We start from the raw sequence: 6,544 nt of genomic DNA on the forward strand, positions 1-6,544 counted from the left end.
TTTAATTTAAGCTTCTTTTAATAGTTTGGGCATGCAGTAAAAAGTCTAATTCAAATGGTCGATTCTCCAGTCATGTATCCAAAACCACCAACAAAAAAATGTTATTAATCATTCGTCACCATCACGACGCTTGGAATCATTGTTTTGTTACTGAGAGTAACATATATGAATTTACCTCATACCACCCAGGAGGTTTGACCCTTTAAAGTTGTTAATACTATCAAACAAAAGTCTGACCCTGGGGTCGGGTCTAGTCTCCAGACCCCCTCGAAAACCCCACAAAAACGGTTTATTTCACTCCATCTTACCAATGGAATAATTGGTACAAACATAGAAGTGTGTGAGGACATAACAAAAAAATAAAAACTGAAAATATCAGGTCGGAAAGGTCATGTCAAACATCCTTAAAGTGACTTGACGTTAATCGGTAAATCGATAAATACATAGTAGGCCTAGTACTTATCACATACCAAAAAAGTCAGACACTGACAAAATACTAGGTTGTAAAGTTCATGTCAGAACTTCTCACAGTTCCATATCCGGCACACCCACCCCACGTGCCTTATATATTCAATTATTTCATTACGGTTTTACACAATACTTGTTCGTGTTTAATAACATACAATCCAACCTTTTCAACACCTAGAATGTCTTTACTTTTGTATTTGTTGTTATACATCGATGACACATGTTATATACCCCCAGTACCTTTGTACACTAGTAATGTATTGTAATATAATGTAAAGTATTGTAATATAATGTAAAGTATTGTAAAGCTGACTCAAAGATAGATGTATTCACTTCGACTACTTTTTAACAACTCTTTTATTCACAATTCTACTATCTATATGACTCATACAAATTGGTATAGTTACAGGTGGTATTTGTAAACCAACTGATAACATAGGAAGTGTATACTGATAAACAAATGTATCATCTTGCCTACTGGCACCATAGCTAGACATAACATCTCTCCCCTCCTAATTTCACATGTTACATTTAGGGAGTGTAATCAATTAACCAACGTGGTTTATAAACTTCACGTCTAGGTCTATCTTTATCAAATGTAGGTACAACAGTATCTTTCTGTTTCTGTGTGGTTAGATCATTTGTTAGGTATTTAGCATTCCAGATCTTTCCATCATCTAGCTCATATGTAGCATTACTAACAATTCTTTTAATTTTTCCTCCAGTATAGAACTTATTACTTGATTTATCAACATGTCTCGGATTCTTAATTCGTACTGAATCTCCCACTTTAAATTGTGGTTTCCTCACATTTTTCTTATCATCGTAATACTTCTTACTTTTACTTTGGAACTTTTTAACTCGTTCCTTTACCTCAGTATGTTTAATTCCATTTTGGTAACCATCTGTAGGTCTTACATTTAGTGTAGTAATTAATTTACGCTTATGTAATAATTCTGCAGGAGATATGCCTGTAACAGCATGAGGTGTAGATCGATAGATCATAAGAAATTCTAACATGGCCTCATTCCAATTCTTATTATTTTCATTGGCCATTTTAATGGTATGTTTAATTGTTCTATTCATTCTTTCAACTAATCCATTACTTTTAGGATAGTACAATGATGTTCTAATGTGTTTAATACCTCTCTCCTTTAAATAATTGTCAAACTCTATGGATACAAATTGTTTCCCATTATCGGATACCAACTCATATGTTCACTCATGTTCATGTTCATCTTTACCAAAGACAACAATATCGTCAAGATAGCAACGTACCCCCTTTGCATTCATTAGGATTGAACTCATTGTTTTCTGAAATGCAGATGGTGCGGAAGCAAGACCAAAACATACTCTCTTATAACGGTAAAGGCCTTGATGCGTAATAAAAGCAGTTAAATCCCTACTTTCTTTATGTAATGTCAATTGATGGTACGCAGATCTAAGATCTAACGTAGAAAATACAGTAGCACCATGCAATGAATTGAATAATTCTGAAATATCAGGTAAAGGAAATTGGTCTACTACAAGTTCTGTTTACTTCTCTTAAATCTATACAAATACGTACATCACCGGATTTTTTTACCTACTACGACAATAGGACTTACCCAAGGACTTGCATTAATTTTCTCTATAATTCCTTGGCTTTCTAACCTATCAAGTTCTTTAGCAACTTTGTCTCTTACCGTAAATGGTAAGCTTCGTAATTTCTGAATTTTCGGTGTACAGTGTTCGCGGACCATAACTTTATGTACGAAATCCTTCGCGAGCCCCACATTCCCATTGAACAATCTCGGATAGTTCTTTTTTCAGTTCTTGCTTGTATTCAGCATCATCAATTGTAGTAGTATCTTTAGCAACTTGGACGTAAGCAATTTGTCCTTTCACAATGTTAATATTTAGGTTGCTAATCAAGTCCATCCCGAGAATAGGCGATCCTTTTTCTACAATGTAAATCTTCGCGTGCACTTTATTCTCTGGCTCACTGGCAAGGGTAACTGGTAAATTCACAAATCCATGCACATGTATCGGTTCCTTGGAGTAGGTCATCAGTTTGATTGACGCCTTTTGTAGAGCTTTGTTGACAAAATATCGATTATAGATTCTTTTGGGTAGAATTGTAACTGGTGAACCAGTATCTATGGTCATGTTCACTTTTGCTGAATGACCTATCAATACGTCAGTGCGTAATTTTCTGTTAACCATCACATTAACAGACATGGTTTCATCAATATTTTTAATTTCAACACTTCTGCAAACACTAGCAAAATGTCCTATCTTACGGCATTTATTGCATTTAGCTTTCTTTGCCTTGCATTTGACATCATTTGCTTTGTGCGATTTCGAACCACAACGAAAACAGTACTCACTGGATTTGTATTTTGCTGGCTGTTGTTTAGGTTTGTAATTACTCTTTCGTATCTGCTCAACAGGTACTGGTAGTTCAGCTTTACCTATTATTTGGCATTCTTTTGCAGCATGTTCACATTGCCCTGCAATTTCTATGGCAGTATTTAATGTAAGTTCAGGTTCCAGAAGTAATCTTTCGCGAATACGGGAAGAATTAGTTTTCTCAACTAACTGGTCTCTTATCATTTCATCAGCTATTACACCGAAATTACATGAAATTGATAATTGTCGAAGTTCTCTTACGTACTCATCTGATGTTTCATCCTGGAGTTGTCTACGTTGACGAAATTTGTATCTTTCCGCTACAACGTTTAATCTTGGGTTAAAATGTGCCCGCAATTTGGCAACAGTTGCATCATATGAATTAACATCATCATTTGGATCAATTTCTCTTTCTGGTAAAGAGCTGTAAATACGTTGACCCTCAGTACCAAGACAATGTAGTAATAGTGCTTTTCTTCTTTCAGCATTCCATCGGTCACTTCCAGACGCAAGAGTATAATTTGTAAAAAATTCAAACCATTGTTCAAACTTTAACGTTGATTTGCCTGGAGTAGGTAGAAACGGTACTGGTGGTGAAATTCCAGCCATTGTATCACTTAGAATTTAAAATCCCATCCTCGTCGCCAATTTGTTATATACCCCCAGTACCTTTGTACAGTAGTAATGTATTGTAATATAATGTAAAGTATTGTAAAGCTGACTCAAAGATAGATGTATTCACTTCGACTACTTTTTAACAACTCTTTTATTCACAATTCTACTATCTATATGGGTCTGTTTCTGCTGAAAAAATCAAAATAATCGATTTTTTCCAGTCACCGCAAACCACAAAAATAATCGCGTTGCAATTGAAAATTGCTACGACTTTAATCGGTTATTCAGGTAATCGGTTTTTAAAATCACGTCATCATTCCCCCACAGCGCAGTTCAAGTTATGAAAGGCCGATGAGAGTTGGTTTGTTTACATCCTATCGCTGCCTAAAACTCTCACATGTAGACCTACGATTAAAAATTACTCTTACGTAAAGCTATATTATTTGTAAAATAAACATCTAGGCCTACTACCGTACCACATACAACAGAATAATGATGTTATATTAATATGGACACGTCGGCGAAAAAAGTTCGTTTCGCCGTTCGTTGGTTCTACCTTCGGCCTGCTAGGCCTAGAGGCTATATATTTCTACCGAAACAAGTCAACAGACAACAGGCCTAACAAATGACATGTAAAACATCGTTAGCCTGAACTGGTGGTATGTAACGGGTGTACTTGTAACACGTCAGAATCCCGGAGTCTCTCGGTATAATTCTCCCCCACAAAATAATAAAAATCAAATGTTTAACATTTGATTGTTACCCGGATTGTTATTCGGTCTACCCTACATCGCGATCGTGGTTTTGCTGATCGTCGTCGTCGATATCGCGCAAATAAACAGCATGCTTTGTGACGTGAATAAGTTTGTCATACTCTAGAGGTCAAAGTGAGGTCAATAATCGCTATTTGTGTTGCAGCTCAAAACTGCTCCGCAATAATCGGTTAAAACAAGAAATAATCGATTAAAACACGCAATGGATTGAGTGTTTTTAATCGGTTATTTTTAATCGGTTATTTTATTTTGCGCCGTTTCTGCTGCCCAAAAATAATCGATTAAAAAAATAAACGGTTAATAATCGATTATTTCTGCTCAGCAGAAACAGGCCCTATGACTCATACAAATTGGTATAGTTACAGGTGGTATTTGTAAACCAACTGATAACATAGGAAGTGTATACTGATAAACAAATGTATCATCTTGCCTACTGGCACCATAGCTAGACATAACAACACACTATATGTTTTTATCAATTTTGGACCATGGATAATAAAGGGGTGAAATTAACATGCTTGGGAAGAGGTGACATTCTTGGTTGTTGTCAACAACGACCGATAAAACATAACACTATGTTTCGTCGGCCAACCCGGCTTAGTACTGCCATCTGGATTTCCCAGTATAATGAATGTTTGGTAATACAACATCCCTGGTATCACTTGTATTTCTTAAGCCCCTTTCACACCATATATCATAACCTAACCCATGATACAGACGCAACATATGATACAAATAAAAAGTCATATTACTAAATATTAATGTGATAGTGGGTATGTATTGTCACTGAGAATCAGGGAAGCGGACTTGGTACGATGTGTGTTTTTTTAATCTAGTAGTACATAGTACTGATGGAAAAGCAGTAGTAGGCCTACAGTATTGGGCTTACACATAATTTAAAAATACACACCATAATCTATTACATTGCATCGCAGGCAAGTGTCTGTATTATTAATATTCCATTTAAAGAGCCTTCTATTGGTAGGAATAATACAATGCAATAGTTTTAGCTGTTTAAGTTTGTTATCTTTAATATAATTTACTTTTCTTTTCCATGTCAGTTTCATGTGTTTCCCACTTTGTTTACTCTTGGTTGGTTCTTTGCATTTTTTTTTTATAATAAAGAGACGAATGTTTTTACAACTCATTTTACTTTACTGTATTGATATAACTTCGTTAACTTTTACATTATCAATTTTAGAATAGATTATATCTTTTCTCGTGGTATTGCTTTTAGTAGACATGAAAATTCAGCAATCCAATTCGATTTGATATTTAACAAAAATAGTAATTCATTTGTATTAATAAATCTGTTATCAATTATAATATGTTTCATCTTTGTTATACCAGATCTAATCCAAATCCTATAAAGGGGTGAGAAACCATTGTGTGTTATCAAGTTGTTGCCCCATATAGGTTGTTCTATAATTTGTTCATAGGAAAGTGAAATTTTAAAAGAATATTGATTGAATTCAGCTAAATACTTTAACATTGATTTATATAATAAAGGCATACTACTGTAATGTGTTTCTTTATATTTTACATTTGATATATTTTCAATAACCGCTCTTGGACCTATTTTGTTAAAATACATTTTAGGTAAACACTTCCATTTTGAAGTGTCATCATTGCACAATCTTTTAAGCCATGACATTTGTAGTGCCTTGACTTGAGATCTGAAGTCTGGAGCATTTACTCCACCACTTTTATAATCATTGATTAATGTTAATCTTTTTATCTTTTATGTTTTATTATTCCAAATAAAGTCGAATACAATTTTACACTTCTTTTACCAATGTACTGAAGCAAATGATTTAAGGAAATACATTAATGTTTATACCACATTATAAGTTTGGAATTGAAGCAAACTTTCAAAATACTGTACTCGGTACCGGAAACAGATATGTTGACAACATGTTCTCTCTTGGATGCTTCTGTATTTATAAAGCACACATTTTGAAAAAAAGTAAAGAAATGGAATTATAGTTCACTTTCTCGCCTCTTTTTGGCAGAAAAAAATAATAGGTTATATACCTTAACCGACTATTATAATACGGTATATTCTACAGAGGTTTATATAACGCTGTGCAATGCCAATAGGTGGTTAAATCTTTATATAGAATTTAAAAAAAAAATGAAAATAAATTAAATAAATATTAAAAACAAAACGAAACGTTACATATAAGTACGGTAAGCAACGAATATAACCATGAGACATAAACTGTAACACAAGAGTAAGAAAAGAATTTTTTAATGCTTACTATATTTATTTGAATTTTATATTTTTACTTATGTTC

This window comes from Antedon mediterranea, chromosome 2 (genome assembly GCF_964355755.1).
Source record: "Antedon mediterranea chromosome 2, ecAntMedi1.1, whole genome shotgun sequence".
Lineage (NCBI taxonomy): Eukaryota > Metazoa > Echinodermata > Crinoidea > Comatulida > Antedonidae > Antedon > Antedon mediterranea.